The sequence below is a fragment of the Danio rerio genome, chromosome 17, assembly GCF_052040795.2.
Source record: "Danio rerio strain M-AB ecotype USA chromosome 17, GRCz13ab, whole genome shotgun sequence".
NCBI classification, from domain to species: Eukaryota; Metazoa; Chordata; class Actinopteri; order Cypriniformes; family Danionidae; genus Danio; species Danio rerio.
In genome coordinates, this window is record NC_141037.1 from 21,096,040 (window position 1) to 21,115,059 (window position 19,020).

The 19,020-nt window shown below is 35.8% G+C and overlaps 1 protein-coding gene across 2 annotated transcripts in view; it reads right to left on the reverse strand.

Annotated features, from left to right (window-relative positions):
- chrm3a (cholinergic receptor, muscarinic 3a) overlaps nucleotides 1–19,020 on the reverse strand; it is a 131,894-nt gene that overhangs the window by 26,945 nt on the left and 85,929 nt on the right. The window contains exon 3 of one of the 2 annotated variants that reach the window (XM_087290328.1): nucleotides 1,217–1,250. The exons of the other annotated variant lie outside the window; for it this stretch is intronic. The gene's annotated coding sequence lies outside the window, so the exon portion shown is untranslated. The remainder of the gene's footprint in view (nucleotides 1–1,216; nucleotides 1,251–19,020) is intronic. 2 annotated transcript variants of the gene reach the window in all.

Consider the following 19,020-nt stretch of genomic DNA (forward strand, 5'->3'; position numbering starts at 1 on the left):
AAATCAGCCTTAACAGATCGGGGTCACGTGGCTCCACACGTGGTAGGGAAAGTAATAGAAAAAAAAAACCTGAAAAAATTTGATCGATTATAGATTCTGAATATCGATTTCTATTACTTTTGATTAATTGCCCATTGGTTATTAAAACTATTCTTTTTAATGTTTTTTAATGTGTTGAAAAAAAACCTCTCCATTAAACATTACTTTAGATTTTTTTTTATCACAGGAGGGCTAACAATTTAGACTTCAAATGTATGTCTCTTGATACTGACTTCTAAAATAAGAATAACAAACAAAAAAAAATAAAAAAAAAACAGGTCAGTCAGGTGCCCAAAATAGTTCTAAACATTTAACTTCTTGCTCACCCTGGGTACTGAACACACAATCTGGGTCTTGCTAGTGCCATGCTCTACTATTTGAAGTACAGGAAAGCTGTATAATTGTGCAAAAAAAATAACTATTCAAATCCAATAAATACCTGTTAATTATTGGTTCGACATATTTTCTGAAATACATAATCCAACACTGAGAAGATCCAAATTGTTGAAAGCTGCACTGTATGATAGTCATTCTGGAACTTTCCAGGGCATCAGTTTAATGAATGAATGGGGCTAACAGGGATGGAAGTTTATAAGACCAATGTTGAGTGCAGACAGCAGAGGGAGAATTAAGTTGAGCTGTTTTATTTCCGACATGCACTCTATCAAGTCTGGTTCAGTTTATTTATTTATTTTTTATTTCATTTCATCTAATCTATCTTAAGAAATAATAGATTGTTTCCTATGATGTTTTTGATTCTATCTTTGCAACAGATCATTTTCACATTAATGCCCAAGACTATGATTGGATAACAGTTTTGCATGCTGAAAAACAGATCAAAGCTGATGAGAAGTACTCTGAAATCTAGCATGTGTCATTTTATTAAAACATATATAAGTACATAGAAAAAAATAAAGTAAAATGAAAAAACATTACTCACTTCAATATCACTACTTCCTAATGTTACTCTATATCTACAAAAGACAAGAGTAGGCCCTAGTCTGCTGCACAGGTGGACTTTTGTTGCAATAATACAGTATGCCATGTAAAATGAGCTATTTTTTGATCTACATGAAAGCTTTCTGTTCTAAAAATTACAGGATGTTTTTAAAGAACAATAACCTCATATAAATGTCAAAAAATCAATTCATGTTCTGTTTAAAGTTAATAAACTTACAGAAAAGCTTGAGGCTGCCTTGCTGTGCCATGTTCTGGAAAATAAATTAGAAGAGAAAAGAAATGAGATTGACACTCTATTATGTACAGTCAATAATACTAAGCACACTTTTTTAGACTAAATATTAAAGCATGTTTTGGATTAAGGTATTTGAGTTTGTAGTTTTAAGGCTCTATTTTAATGATCTAGGCACAAAGTTTAAAGCATTAAGGATGTGTGCAAATCCACTTTTGCTATTTAAAGGAGGGGAAAATATACTTTGCGCCTTGGCTCATGGTCTAACAGGGTTGTGTTTATTCTCTTAATGAGTTATGGGTGTGTTTTGAGCATAACTGCAATAAACCATTCAGAGTCTCATCTCCCATTCCATTTTGGAGTCAGTTGTGTCACTCCATGGCACATTTGCTATTTACATGGCGGACTTTGTAAGTGGAAAAACTGAGAGCCCCGTACTTTTACTCTTTACTTTACTCCTTGACTTTCATGTATAAGGAAACTTACTCCACTGAAGACATTCATTAGCAACATATTTCATTTTGTTTTTTAAATGCATAAATTTGTTTTAAAAGTATTTCTAAATTCAGTATTTCTATTTTCCAGCAAACTAATAAATGAACAATAATAGTGAAGTGTGAGTTACATCAGAACACACGTCTTATTCTTATGCTCCATATGGTGATATACGACTACCAAACCTGACAGGTGGACGTATCTAAACTTTTTTTATTAAAACCAAAATACATTTGCATATATTAAATATTACTGCTAATAATAAAAAAATTATACTAATAGGCATGAATAAATTGAAAAAGCTGCCCCAACATAAAGAAGGCAGTGGTTTTTATATTTATTTAGAAAAGAATATTTTTTTACAACATTTTATTCCTTTACTTTTTTTCATCTGTTAAGATATTTGTGTATTTGCTGTACATCCAGTGTGTATTAAGCAATGTGTATGGATTTGGACCTGCATAGGTGCGTAACTAACTTTAGACCAGCTTTTAGTTGGTCAAAGCGCGTTCCATTTCACTTCCTTAAAATAGCAATACACCAACAATGCGCCCTATAACAACTCCATTTTAGACCAAGAACACCCATCAGTCAACAAAGTAGTGCAAATGGATTTGCTATTTAAACAATGTGGTGCAAAATGTGAAAATTACGGTTGCGCTGGTCTGAAACTAGCAACAAATCCCACCAAACACGTTTTGCGCCTTATTGCGCCGGGTGAGTGATAGGGCCCTTAAAGTCAAAAGTGATACTGAAACACATACTGTACATGTACACTCTTTAATATGAAGCTTCTTCAACATCAACAGTTCCGTGAAGAAGCTTTAACATTCTTGCAATAACAATCATGTACTTTATTCTACATTGTTTAAAAAAAAAAACTGTACAACGAAAGCTCATTTGTTAAACCCAAAAACCTCTATGCAATTGCAAAAAAATTTCTAAAACAGATCATTTCTGATAATACTTTTCTAACAAGAGAAATGTTAAAATGATTATCTATTTTGGTTTCACAGTGACAACTGAACATCCCATATCCCAACATCCCAACATATTGCAGCTCTGGATTTAAAGATCATGCTGTACATGAAGTACAGAGCTTTGAACCGCTCAGGCTGATCAAAGCAGCACTGCATTCACAACAAATCACATTTAACCAAGTGTATAACGATTGCTGATCTAAATGTTTCTTCCTGTGGAAAACTGCATGGACCATAGACAGGTAATTGCTGGAGACATGTCGTAAATTCAACAAAGCACAGACAAAACCCAGAAGCCTAAGGTCTGTCATTTAAACAAATGATTTCCTCTTAAATGGTCTCTTCAGCATTTTCTTTTCTATTACTACAAGTTTAAAAAGCAACAGAGATGACCTCAAAGAAAACTACACTCAAAGTAAAATCAACACAGCATGTGGCTCAGGAATTCAGAGCGTTTTGCACTACAATCTGCTCTGTCACTGTGTGCGGGCATGTTTTTAGGGTGTATATGAGCTGTGACCTTGTTCAAACCACTGCAAAAACAGGCATCCGGGGACAGAACAAATGCGGTGGTGTGAACGCACCTCATCAACAGCTAATTTTTGTGGTGGAAACATTTGAGGGGAGAAAAAGGCTTGGCGTAATCAGCTCTTGGTTTGGATGGGTCTAGACACCTAAAACAAACACAAACATGCAAAGATGGAATTTATGCCTCGAGTTAATGAACAATAATAAACAAGAGGCACTAAGAATGGTCTTTTTATGAAACCGCACCATAGCAACACAACAAAAAGACATCAGTCTACATCACCACCCAATTATATTTCTATTTCAGACATCAGATTTCTGTTTTTGTGGTGTCTAAAACCATTCCAGAGGGCTGATGACATATAATGTTTCATTTACTTTCATTTACCGGAGTTCCTCATTAGAGAACCAAGAGGATTAAAGACATCTTAAATTTCACATCATCAGATTTATAACCCAAACAATACATTTATAAAGCCGTTCACGCCAAGAGGTAAAGGCCTGGCTGTTGAGAAGGACTCTTTTAGACTCTTCGGGTACAACAGCATTATTCTACATCCAAAGTAGTCGTGTACCCTGACAACCAATAAATAAATTAACCAATTAATCAACCCACAAGCCAATCAATTAATAAAAATAAAAATAAAAAATATATATGAATAAACATATTTTTGAAAATAATTGTATCATATTTGTTATAATTAATGATTGCTATATTAATTGCTATAATTAATTAAATAGAAAATAAAAAATAAAAAATATATTTTTTTAAACACTAACATATATACAACCCCCCCCCAATTCTGCAACATAATTATTATGATGTGTTAAAACATTATAATTATTGATTTTAGATATTTTGCAAGTCAAGTCACTGAGATAAAATAGTATGATATTTTAATACCACAGTGGCAAGATATTTTATGTCATATTATATTTAATATATAATTTATAGGGGTGTAACGAGACAGGAGATTGAGTTCACGAGACAAGACGAGATTTTTATTCTATTTTTAAGAAATCTTTAATGATGAAATATTGAATGGGAAATATTTTATTCAATTGAAAAAAAAATCACAAATTGCAAAACAATAATTTCGTTGCGATTTAGTCTCGTAAGATCTCATAGCCCAAGTTCTCGTCACATCCCTAATAATTTATCATGCACATTTAAAGTAATTGCAAATGAGAGAAATGTAATCCAAGAATGAAAAATAAATAAATAAATAAATAAATATTGAAAAAAGTCCAAATTAAAACCACATCTTTTTCATATAAAATTCAGTCATCATTTGCTTATTTTCTTCCAAATCCATAAAACTGTTGTTCATCTTTTGATACACAAAGACCCATCCACTGGAAGTAGTAAAAATACAGTTGAAGTCAGAATTATTAACCCCCTGAATTATTAGCCCCCCTGTTTATTTTTTCCCCAATTTTGTTAAAAGGAGAGAATATTTTATTTAAAACATTTCTAAACTTAATAGTTTTAATAACTAATTTTTAATAACTGATTTATTATTAAAGTACATTTTTACTACAAACTGCACACAGAAACGCCAACTGACCCAGCCGAGGCTCGAACCAGCAACCTTCTTGCTGTGAGGCGACAGCAGTACCTACTGCGCCACCACATTGCCCATTTGGGAAATATTTTAAAAAGAAAAAAAAAACATCAAAGGGGGTTTAATAATTCTGATTTCAACTGTATGTAAACAGTAAATGAGTCAATCAACCCTTAAAGGCAAGACATAACCCATCTGGCATTATATATTGTATATTCTTCAATGCAAAGCATACGCCATCTTTTATTTCAAATTCCAGAAAACAAGATAAACCATGGAAGGAAAACAAACAGTATACAGGATGGGCAAAAATGTTTTCACGTCTTGCCTTAACACAACGAGAGTGACAATTACACCTCTCCCCACATACAGCATGTGCAGGAACACCCGATCTGTCAATCCCACCTTCAGATTCGCTGGAGGATGTTGATATTAATAATATCTGAGATGATCTAGAAGAATGACAGCATGATGCTCGCTACCTGTAGCTACAAGCAAGAAGGATGTAAAAGCTCTCGTTCTGGTAGAGCTCTCCCATCCACAGCATCTATTGATCATCTTTGGTTCCCACCAGAGAGCTGAAAGCAGAAGATCAAATAAAGCCAGTGGTGGGAATTTCTGTGTAACAAGGATGCGGAGTGAGAGGAGGGAGATTTTATATAAAAACATAGCTTCAGGCTCGATTGCAGCCATGATCAAAGTCACCTCAGGCCAATCATCTCATATAAATGCACAAAACTGGCCACTAATTAAAGGGACAGTTCACCCTAAAATGAAAGTTCTGTCATCATTTAATCACCTTCATGTTGTTCTAAACCCATAAGACTTTTTTTTTTCAACCTTAAAACACATTTGGAAATATATTTGATATGTTATAATCTATATTGAATTGTTGCAAACTGCTTGCGAATCAATATTTACACTCACTGGCCACTTTATAAGGTACACCAGTCCAACTTCTTGTTAACGCAAATTTCTTATCAGCCAATATAGCAGCAACTCAATGTATTTAGGCAGGCATACAAGGTCAAAACGATCTGCTGCAGTTCAAACCCAGCATCAGAATGGGGACGAAATGTCATTTAAGTGACTTTGAAAGTGGCATGGTTTTTGGTGCCAGACGGGCTGGTCTGATTATTTCAGGAACTGCTAATATACTGGAATTTTCATTCACAACCATCTCTAGGGTTTACAGAGAATGGTCTGAAAAAGAGAAAATATCCAGTTAGCGGCAGTTCTGTGGGCACAAATGCCTTGTTTTGATGCCAAAAGTTAGAGAAGAATGGCCAGACTGGTTTGAGTTGATAGAAAGGCAATAGTTACTCAAATAAGCCACTCGTTACAATCGAAGTGTGCAGAAAAGCATCTCTGAATGCACAACACATCCAACTAGAGATCTGCGAGGGACTAAATTTTGAATCACGCTCCCGCCCGCACAAGCCAGGTTTTAGCCCAAACCCGACTGCTCCCGCTTATATTTATCATTTATTGTCCTGCTGCTCGACCCAGTCCGTTTTCTACCCACCGCACCCGTTCCCTCTAATGGGCGGGGGGGAACAAAACACGAAAACCACCCAGCAGAGTCCAGTCAGCCTATAACACGCTGTCTGTATAAACACACACACACACACACAAGCAAGTGACACACATAGACAGCACAAAGCTCTCTCTCATTCTTGCACACACACACACACACACACACACACACACAAACAGACAGCGACAAACAAGCTACAAACAGCATCACGCTGTCTCATTCACACACATACATACACGTGCTCGCTCGGGAGTCGGGATTGATATTGTTAGACCACCCGCTCCTGTCCAAAAATACAGTTACCGACTGCTCCCGCACTTTATTTGGAAATTTATTCCCGCGCAGAAAGAGAGCCGTGGGAATGCAGATCTCTACGTAGATCTCTATCTCTAATGCAGTTCTAAAGGCAAAAGGGGGTCCAACCCGGTACTGGTAAGGTGTGCCTAAAACGTGGCTGGTGAGTGTATATGTGAACATAAGCTGAAATTAAATCTGTTCATCATATAAAGTGAGCATGCTTCTTCATAACACTTGCATTAAACCGCTCAATTCATATGGATTTAATTTGATTTCTTTATGACATGTTTTGAAGTGTCAGCATTTTGGGTGAATAGACTTTCATCACTGGGACAGAAATCTCCCAAATTGCCACTCAAGACGCCAGAACATTGGCGTAATTAACACAGCAATTATATGTATTTTTGTTCAGATTCACTCTCATATTTAAAGGCAGTAATCTCTTCTGAAAATTTTGAGATGAAACAACCCTTTAATATGTAGCATCAAAGGCTTGAGATACGAAGGAGAAACAGAGAAGGAGGAATTTACAAAAGCCACTTGAAACAGAAAAGAGGTACAGTCAGACTTGGGAATTGGCTTAATTCGACAGAACAGCCATGCCTCTATTATTAGGACCAAATTAATAATTCACCATTTGACTTCCCCCTCCATCAATGAAACCCCTGCACAGCTCAAGAGAAAGCGCTGAATAAAACATGCTAATGTAATTTGTTCTCATGTTAAGGTCTTAAAATGTCTCAATCACAATCTGTCTTAAGTGTGGAGTTGACATCTGTGTCCTTCAGCTGCCAAAACAAACTGGAAGTGTCGATCCCTATAAATGAGAGTGGAGACGGTGTGTGAAAAAAGATCCAGAGTGATTCGATTGACTGCTGCCAATGCGATCATCCATATAATTTGACTGACAGCATTAAATTTCTTCCCGCAATTAACACCTTCAACTGTTCACCCATCAAGTATTAAAATCCCATTAGGCAACACTTCATGTGTAAGTAAAAGCAGATGACTTTTCCAAATGTGATGTGCACTTACAGCACGCAAGAGAAGAAAATGAAACAAGGTCAGTTTGGTGTAACAAACTCTCGTCTTTAAAACCTCTTCCCTCCATCCCATTAATTTCAATGTTAACCCGTCTGAAAGACACTACAACCCCAATCAGCGTAGGAAATGTCACATTCCTTTAATAAGCATTTCTAAAACATGCACTGTTTGGCCCGCATGGTTATTCCCGCTTGTCTGACCTTTAACAGGTCTAAAGGTAGTATCTAATGAGTTTGGCTCCATGCAAATGTAATATGAGGTGTGTCAGGTTTAGTGTGACGCTCTGTCATCAGGCTGGCCAATGAATAATAGAGTAGCGTGGTGTGAAAGGGAAGAATTTAAACAAGGCTGACGCTCGGCAATTTAGGAGCATCAATTACACCACAGAGGAACAGCGGAAACCACACATGCATTGTAAGAGATATTTTGTTCCAATCCTTTAAAGCATGACTTAAATCATAACAGGGCTTCATTGGAAATGCTAGGGAGCTTCATCTATATGCGCAACAGATTATTACTGGAACACACATAGATAGGAAGGTCTTTATTTTAATGGAGCATGCGGCACAACTGGTTATTTTCATTTTTTCTTTGTGTGATCTGACTATCATAGACAATTGTTTTTCTGACCCTAAACGACTTCACATTATATGGTCTGATGATACTTTGTAAAATTTTGATGAGCTCTTTAGACATTTGTTGCAAGGTCACCAAAGGATATGAGATGCTTTTGTAATACCATGCTGGTGTAAAAGCCAAACAGTTGAAATAACAATTTTGCTGTTAGTCTTTTGAAAAACTTTGCATGTAATATCTCTTAGACCTCCTCTAAAGTGGAAAGCTACATCTTTAACACTAGGACATTTTGAAGCATACAGAATGCATTTCTCTTTGTCTTTAAAGGTGTATTCACATCTGCGTTATTTGGTTTGATTTAATGTTTTGGGTAGGTATGATCAGTGTTGGGGGTAATGTGTTATAAGTAGTGCACGTTATGTACAGTAATAATATTACTTTTCTAAAGTAACTAAAGTAACACATTAGTTTTAAAAATAAGTAATATTATTTGAGTTACTTTTAGAAAAATGTAACATGAGTTAATCTTTAAAAAGGACCTTAGTAATGTTGAAGCACACACTCAAAGAGAGAGCCTGCTATGAGGAAACAGAGTGGGGTCACAGTAATCATTGTCATCAAGTGTATTATTCACAACAGATGAGTCGGTGTACTGTTCTAGTAACAGAATAACTCAGGATATTGTTTTTTTTCAGAGGGGGGTATCCAGCATGTTAAAAAGTAAGTAATAAAGTACTTAGCCTACTGAAGAAGCAACCGTTTCACGCAGACAATTTGGTGAACTGGTTTAAACGGTTTACTTAGAAGATCTGATTAAAACAAATTATCAATCCGTGAATCGCCCGTCAAAACTATAGACAGTCAGAAACAGAAACAATGGCAGGCCAGAGACTTAAATTTTTGCAATGGATTTTTGATTATTTTGAACTCAAAGCAAAGAAGTGGATTGTCGTTCAGTGTAGATTATGTGCAAGAAAAACTTGTCAACTGCATTAAATACAACATCGAAAACCTTTAGCTAAACAACAAATGATTGATATCAGTTCACGTTCTCGAGGTAAAATAATTAATTCGACCAAATAAAAAAATGGTTATTGCTTTTATTGTTGAGGAGAAGCAGCCACTGTCTACTGCAGAAGTGACTATGTTTTGTATAATATAAGATTTTTTTTTCTATTTTGGAAAACTATCTACAGTACACATTTGTTAAAGTTACATTAAGTAATTTATTCAATGTGTAAAGCTCAAAGATATATTTTGATTAGAAGATGTTTTCGACCAAGTTTGGAAAAGTAACGCAAAAGTAACTAAAAAGTAATAAAGCGCATTACTTTCCATAAACGTAACGCAAGTAGTTACTTTTTGGGGGGAATAAATCAATATTGTAATGCATTACTTTCAAAAGTAACTTTCCCCAACATTGTGTATGAATATACAGTACTATAACAATCACACTCAAATGGATCAAGACCCAGCTAAAAAGGTGGACTTGGTCTGATTCCAATCAATCTCTTATATGGTTCATTCAAGATGTGAATATAATCCATCCTTGATCTGGCATATATAAAGAAAGACTTTGGGACTTTTGAGTTATTAACATCCCAGGGTTTGATTTGCGCACCCATGGTTTCTGCTGTTGCAAAGCAACAATCAGCTGAACTCAGTTAACAAATATCAGTATATGCCCCTGCTCTAAATCTGATACAAGTTTTATTTATAAATAAAAGAAAACGGTATTGCTGTGTTTGGCTGTTCTGCACTAGTCTGAGGTAATTGGTCGACCATAATAACTAAAATGTGTATAAACATCTACATTTGAAATAAAGAACTTCTGTTCACATAATATGATTTTGTTTAAAAATTCTGGTTCATTTTCGTCAACAGACTTTTCCTAGTGTGTGTATACCCTAAGTGATTTTTTGCCTTAATGGTGATTACAGTAGATTCCTTGTGAACTGAACTTTACAATGCAAGAACAGAATGGTGCATAATATAAGCCTTGATGTATGAAATACATTGTGCAGCAATTTATGTCTGGTCAGAGTTGACCAAGCAGGTTTTTTCAACCTATATTCATAAATTCCTTGCATTTTATTTTTTTTAGCGCGCACGCACGCACACACACACACACACACACAAACACACACACACACACACACACACACACACACACACACACACACACACACACACACACACACACACACACACACACACACACACACACACACACACACACACACACACACACAAATCCAATTGTTTTAATAACACACAAGCAAAAACTTGACTTTTAATCAGAAACGGTTACCATACTGATGCGAAATAACCAGGAATTTAATCAAATGTTGAAGAATATGACAAAGAATCATATAATAAATACTGTATATAACTGTCATCATGACATGATATTCTGGGGCATGATTTCTGGTATAGTTATTGGAAGCATTTGGAGAGAAAATGAGAATGTGACTGTTTGAATGGACGTCAAGTTAGTAGCACATCAATTCACGATACTCAAATGTCTCCACAGTCATCAGATCACAAACCAGCAGAGGATCCTGTGGGATGTGCTGGAATGGAAGATTCACATCATGGATGACTTCTGAACCACTATGTTATTTTCTCATGTCAATATAGAGCAAAATCTCTAATAAATGTTTCCAGCACCGCACTTTTGCATTTTTTGCATTGCAAAATAAGGTCAATATGGCTGGTGACAGTGGTGTGTATACATGAATGTGTGTGCATATAAACATATATAATATTTAAAATCATTGTTGATGCATCATATTGGACAAAATGTGCAGTCAATTATCAGATACTGTCAAACCTAGCAAAAAAGGGTCACATTTCTATAACCCCATGGATGCATATACTGCAGTTTCTTTCATCTCCATCTCTCTCTTTCCCAGTAAAGGTGAGCACTGTGTTCACGGGCACGTGTCTGAATTGGCTAATTAAGTTTAATGGTTCTGATTGTCTCTGAACACCGTGGATCTACAGCAGACGAGTCAACTGTGTCCATGCTATTTAAAACCTCATTTCCAGATCAGCCCTAAAGCGTTCTCCCTCTTTAACTCTTAAAAAATAACTCACAGTGCATTGAGTCACCTGAGAGGCCTTGCATTGGTTTTATAAGTACGTACTGTAATAATAGAAAAAGGTACTTAGTGCCTAAAAGATGTTTAATCTACTTATATGAAGTGTTTTATGGTTGTTAAGGTAGAGGTCAAACCATGTACACAATGTCAGTTTGAATGAGGTTCAGACTCTTGACCTTTGCACCCAGACTATTATGGCTCTTCAGTAACGGGTCTTATGGGAAATGAAGTGCACACTGCAGTCATCAATCCGTATAAATATGCAATCAACATGACCTCAGTAGCCAAGGGGTCCACTAACTGGACAACAGCACACAACCTACAGAAAAAAAGGAGACACCAAGGGCTTTTTGATGGACGCGTTCTTCAGTTAGATGAAACTGAACTGAACCACCACACCTGGAGGAAAGAACTAGAAATCCGCACAGATGAATAGAGTGCAGAGTTGACTAGTGAAGGTAACACTGTGTACTCGGGCTATTCCTGTTCTGATGTACTATCTGAACTTTTTAACTTATAAAAAATGAATATGCTTGTGTTGTAATTTAGGGAAGTATTTCCATAAAAGGATATAAGAGAACTTCAAAAATATTCTCTGCTCAGGATCAGGCACGTAAACTTTATTAATTTAAACTTGGTTATTTACACAACGGCAAGAAAATGTTTTAATCAGGCCTAACAGAGTGAGACTGAACAGGATGGAAGTTGGTCATTTCTGAGAGAGGGATTAAGAGTTGCTTAAAGTAAATGTTGGATATGACTTTATTCATATTTCTATTTTATTTGTTTTATTATTTCTGCTAATTTTATGTAACAAGATTTTAAAGTGAGAACTAACTAAAGACGAGTTTGCCTATCTCTCTCTCTTTATATATACTGTATATGCGCGCGTGCGCACACACACACACACACACACACACACACACACACACACACACACACACACACACACGCACACACGCACACGCACATGCACACACACAAAGTTTACAAGGTGTAATATATTGGTCACACTTTACATTAAGGTTCATTAGTTAATGTGAATTAATGCGTTTACCAACATGAACAAACAATGAACAATACATTTACTACTGTATTTGTTCATGTTAGTTAACGTTAGTTAATGAAAATACAGTAGTTCATTGTTAGTTCATGTTAACTCATGGTGCATTAACTAATGTTAACAAACATGGACTTGGATGTTAATAATACATTTGTAAATGCTTAATTATGATTAATAAATGCTATACATGTGTTGTTCATGATTAGTTCATGTTAGTAAATTCATTATCTATGCATTAACTAATGAACCTTATTGTAAAGTGTTACCAATATATTTTATACACGCCACACTCAAAAATAATTTGCTACTTCAAATACTAGCCAAATTAACACAATTCTTAAGATTTTTTGAGACAACTTAATTGTTTTATGTTCAAACCACTTAAATTTGTTAAGTTAACTTAAAGGGCACCTATGATGAAAGTCAACTTTGAACAGAACTGTGTGTACTGTATAGTGTGTCCACTGTCATAGTGAAGTGATGTACATTTTTTATTTTCCTGACATCAAAATAGGACCCAAATCCGAGTGCTTTTGAGGCCCACCGCAACGTGACATACAGTAGGAGTGTGATTTTCCCCGCCCACCGAATTGATTGACAGGCACCACGTTTTTATATGAACATGTTCACAGACAATTTTTTGCAAATAAACTAGGATTAAAATATTTGCTACAACTCTCTGTGAGAAGTTGTTATAATAACCGTAAAGAGTTTTTAAAACAAAGTATGATTGTAATAAAGACAGTAAAACCACTGTAATTCTTAACCGCTATAATCACCACAGCCGCATGATATCAGTAAACGCTGCTGTGTGTGTGTGTACTGCAATCGGCATTTGTGTAAGAGTCATCATTTCAGAAAGGCTTGAATAAACTCCACCACAAATACATTAAATAAACTTACTTGGTATTTTTGACTAATGAGTTGTATTTCAGCTTAATCAGAGTCTGTCTCTGTGCTGTTTATCTAATGTAATACATGATGAGAAGCAGACACGCGTGTGGGCAGCAAATTTTCATTTAAAGCCACAGGCTACAAAAACATCTACAACATTTTCAGACTTTCAAATTCTGGTGGCGATAATAATTTATCTGATGGGTCTTTTAAGCTAAAACTTTACAGACACATCCTGGAGACACCACATGCTTATCTTACATCTTAGGGGGTAAAATATGTGCCCTTTAATTAATTTGTATTGGGACAACATAAATAAATTGTGTAAATCCCTGCATTTCTTTATGGTCTATTGAAGTAACACTGAGGTCATACCCATGTCATTATAAAATTTTATCCCTGTAAATGTAACAAGTACACACACAATTTTTTATGTTTATTTAGCTTTTCCAATCATCAGTAATTAAACACTGAATTTTTAAAGATATAAATTAATTTGCATGCGCACACACACACACACACACACACACACACACACACACACACACACACACACACACACACACACACACACTAAGATACAAACACCTAGTGTACTCTAATTTTATAAAGGCAGCTTATTAATACATTGTGTAAATGTTATGCGAGATGACTAGCGCAGATTTAAATAATGTCATATCTTTGCAGAATATGTCGTCTGAGAATATATGAGGAACTAAAGTAAATAATACACATTAACCTATGCAACAATCCTGAAGTTCCCCTTTGGGATTGATAAACAACATCTGTTTATATGTTAATCTCCTGCCGACTGATAACATGCAGCATAGACAATTAAGTAAACATGGCTTTTCAGTGATTATCAGTGATCGGCTCGGGTATCAAGAACTTTCTCAGACTTATTCATACACAAGAAACTGTATGTTGGCAAGCTGTACAGCTGATTAATGATTAACAGAAAATGCTAAGACTGTCAGCCCCCACACAGCAACGCTGCCTCAACCAATCACTTGCCTGTCAAAATGAACATCTTAAACAACTCTGAGGTGTTTTGAGTAATTGCTTGACACAAGACAATCTGTAAGGGAAATATCCCACACAGCATCTCTGTGACATCCAGATGGGCTTCTTGAAGCGTCTACCATAAACACCAACCTCCCTTCACAGCCAGGCGATATTTCAGCAATGATTAATCATTACTGCCCTGCAGGAACAAGCTATCATCTCAAGAAAATGGATGGACTGGTAGTTAAAAAATATGAAAATACATTAAAATATGCATTAGCACACTGACAGGCAAAGACTTCGCCTGCAGACATGAGCTGTGTAAACATTTTTGTTTTTCCTCCGCATAGTGACAAAGTTTGATATGCATGACATATTGAAGTATTTTAATGCTCCGCAGGTTATGCCAAGTATTAACTTATGTACATGTTACAGAAAAATGACATGATGGAATTAACATTTTTAATTAAGCTATTCCTTTAATTACAGAATTTAAAATCTATTGTATTACGACATTTTAAACTGCATGTGAGCTTACTACTTTTCTTTCTTTCATCTCAGAAATTATATTTGAGTGGGTTAAGAAAGTTCTGGACTTTGAAGAGTTTGCCATTAAGGTACAAGGTCCTTGACACCCCCGCTGGTCCTGAGGTCTTCACATTTTCCATTCCCCAAAAACCCTCATTAAAACGTTTATAGATGACTGCACACATCTCACCACCTACGCATTTCAAGTAAAGATCAATCGATTGGAAGAGCCCCATGAAAATACATATGCTTTTACATCGCTTAAATTACTGATGGGTATGTATTACTGTATTTATACGTTTCTTGGCCATTAATTCTAATTAAGTACACTAAAAGTCAGAAAATACATTAATGCAATATATTTAATTCCAAGGCGGCATTTATTTTATCCAATAATATGAGATACAGAGTTTCTCTAAGATTTATCGTGATGTGTTTCGGTAAAACACATATAAAACACATTGGGCTCTATTTAACTATCTAGGCACAAAATCTAAAGCGTAGGGTGTAAAAGCATTAAGGGTGTGCCCAAATCCACTTTTGTTATTTTAAAGAGAAAAAAACGCTTTGCGATTGGTCTAACAGGGTTGTGCTTATTCTGTTTATGAGTTATGGCTGTGTTTTGAGCATAATGTGCATTAAACCAACCTCATCTCTAATTTCCTTTAAGGGGCTGATCACACAGAAAGGGCTTGAGAAGGGCCATTTTTCAATGATTTACTAATGGCCGCAAGAGTTTTGCGCGCTGCTTATGCACCCTGCGTGCCTTGCGTTTTAACTGTCTGCTATGCCTCCATGAGCACTAGCAGTTAAAAAAAGTCAACTCTGAGCAGAAAAAGCATGTTACATCAGTCGCGTCTGTTCATTCTCTAATCAAAGAAAGGCAAAGGTGGATTTCCATTGAGATGACAGCAGTGTTTCTGTTGTCAAGATGACTACGGAGACTTTTGAAGATAGAGGAGAGACTTGTAGTTACTGTTTTGAGTTCTGTATGACAAATCTTGAATTTTACAATATTAATAAACATTCAAATGATATAATTATCAACAGAAACACTCTGGTACATTACCCAGCTGATTCAGTCATTGTACTCAGCGGATTCAGTTATGATATTGTCATTGACATAAAAAAGGAGACTTCTTTTTTTATGTCAACAAAAAAGGCAGTGCGGTGCACCTCGTGTTTTTGGAACGTAAAAGCGCTTTCGGTGTGATAAGAGTCAGTGGTGTCATGCCATAGCGCATTTGCTATTTGGATAGCGGACTTAGTAAGAGGAAAAACTGAACGTTTCACTAGCAAATAAAGTTAAACAGACCATCTGCAGTGCAAGGATAAAGAATGAGCCTTCTTCTTTTGGTCTTTTTACTTTCTCTTTACTTTACTTTTACTCTTTGCTTTACTCCTTTACTTTCGTGGAGTAAGGAAACTGTTTCCTGTACTCCACTGAGGACATCCATTAGCCTACATATTTAATTTACTTTGTTAAGTACAAAGATTTGTTTCAAAACTATTTCTTAATTCAGTTCTAATTTTCAGCAAACAAATAAACAATAATAACAAAAAGAAAGTTATATCCATATCCATACCTATAGGTCTCAAAAACAGGGCGAAGCAGTGGCGCAGTAGGTAGTGCTGTCGCCTCACAGCAAGAAGGTCGCTGGTTCAAACCTCGGCTCAGGTGGCTTTTCTGTGGAGTTTGCATGTTCTCCCTGCGTTTGTGTGGGTTTCCTCCGGGTGCTTCGGTTTCCCCCAAAGTCCAAAGACATGCGGTACAGGTGAATTGGGTAGACTAGATTGTCTGTAGTGTAAGTGTGTGTGTGTGTTGATGTGTGTACTGTATGTGTGGATGTTTCCCAGAGATGGGTTGCAGCTGGAAGGGCATCCGCTGCTTAAAAACGTGCTGGATAAGTTGGCGGTTCATTCTGATGTGGCGACCCTGGATTAATAAAGGGACTAAGACAACAAGAAAATTAATGAATGTCTCAAAAACCTGCTGATACTGTTAATATTAATAACATTATACAAAAGCAAATTGTTATGAATAAACTGAAAAAAGCCCCTCGATGTAAGACATGGAGGTAGTGTTTTTTCATTTATCTAGAAAATAATAATTTTTGTAACATTTTATTCCTTTAATTTTTCATATGTAAAGATATTTGTATATTGCTGTACATCCTGTGTGTCTAAAGCAATGTGTTAGTGTTTTAGACCTGCAGGCATATACAAAACTAACGCACTCTGCACTGGACTTTAGACCAGAATTCAGTTGGTCAAATGCACAGTTTATTTTAGTCCATGAAAATAGCAATGCGCCTTAACACACCTCCTTTATAGACCGGAACACCTATGAGTCCACAAAGTGGCGCAAATATATTTGCTATTTAAACAACGTGGCGCAAAACGTGAAAACTAGGGTTGCAATAGCAACAAATTACGGCAAACACGTCTTGCGTCTTATTGCGCCAGGTGTATAGGGTCCAAAGGTGCCATGTATTCAGGCATATAATTTTTAGACTACATATTTTAGTGTTTTTATTTTCATTCAGCTGAAAAAAAAGTAAAATAAGTCTTGGGTGAAGGTGAGGTCTAAAGGTTGGGCCACAACATCAAAATTTCATCTATTGAAGCAGAATAAAAGTATACACTTCTAATAAAAAATGTACAAAAAGATTCCTAGCTTTTGAATTGTCGTATATAGAACTTCAGTTCATTAAAATGCACTTTCTTTTTACTCTTTCTAGCCCAGCACTCTCAGATGGACCCAAAAAACACAAGGCAAAGGCTTTGAGATGGCCTGAAATATCGTGACAGCTCATTGTGATTCGCTCTAAATTCCATGCAGAAGAAGAAAAAAAAAATCAATTGGATATCCTGAACCCGAATGTACAGTACACTGTCTCCTGCATCAATTTCCATTTTCAATTAGTGAAACATTGCGTTTTCATTAAAGCTAACATTATGAAGTGCCTGACTCCTCTTTCACGCTGTCTATTTCTTTCCATCACTGTTCATTAACAAGAATCTGAATCAGTTGTTTCCTGTCAGCACAAAGACAGCGAGAGAGAGAGAGAGAGAGAGAGAGAGAGAGAGAGAGAGAGAGAGAGAGAGAGAGAGAGAGAGAGGAAAAGAGAGAAAATATGCTGCGCTCTTGAAAAACCGTAGGAACGTTCCTCCTCAGACACATTCCTTCAAAGAATTTCCTTATTATACATGGAATGAAGCATATTAATTATAGAACATGAGGTTCCATCACTCCAAATCCTTTTATTAAATATTGACATTATTCAAAGCCAACAGGATTTATTGAAGGTGAATACAAACGTCTACAAGATCTGTTTCATGTTCAACAGATTCAGGAAAAGACATAGTCAATAATAGAAGATAAGTGCTCATTACGTCTTGTATTATACTGACATCAAAAAGCTTCACACTGGCTAGTGTCGCAGTATTATGCAAGCAAGTTTCAGACACTGCATAAAAAAATTAAAGGTAAATGTGACGTTTTATGTCACAATTCTGAATTTACGCCTCACAATTCCGATTTTTTTTTCTCAGAATTGTGAGATGTATTTTTTTTTTCTCAGAATTAAGTGACATATTTGCAATTGTGAGTCATAATTGCAAGTTTATAACACATAATTCTCACTTTATATTGCATGATTGGAAGTTATAAACTCATAGTAAAAAGATATACACTTGCAATTGTAAGAAAACAGTCTGAATTGCTGGTTCATATCTCATAATTTTCTCTATTGGTATCATAATTCTGACTTTTTTTAGGAAAATATTAGTATATATCTCACGATTCTTAAAGCAATGTGGTAAAATCTCTAGCCATTACCAAATGTGTCTGTCCTCTGGATGCTTATATAAAATATAAACATTAAAACTTGTAAATTCTTGGTTATTGTTACAGTCACCAGCAATCTAGCTACTGTGGATCACTGAAGTATTACACACACCACTTTTACGAACTACAACTCCCAGCATGCACCTCACGCACACCAAATCCTGTTACTGATTACACACACAGCCAGAGGATCATTATAACTGATTAAATGGACTTTAAATACAGTACAGACACACACATCTGGGCTGAGTCTTGTTTTACCTGTAGCATCACAAAGTGTTTTCCTTGTTTTGTTTTCCGTGCTGTGTTTCCATACCCTTGCT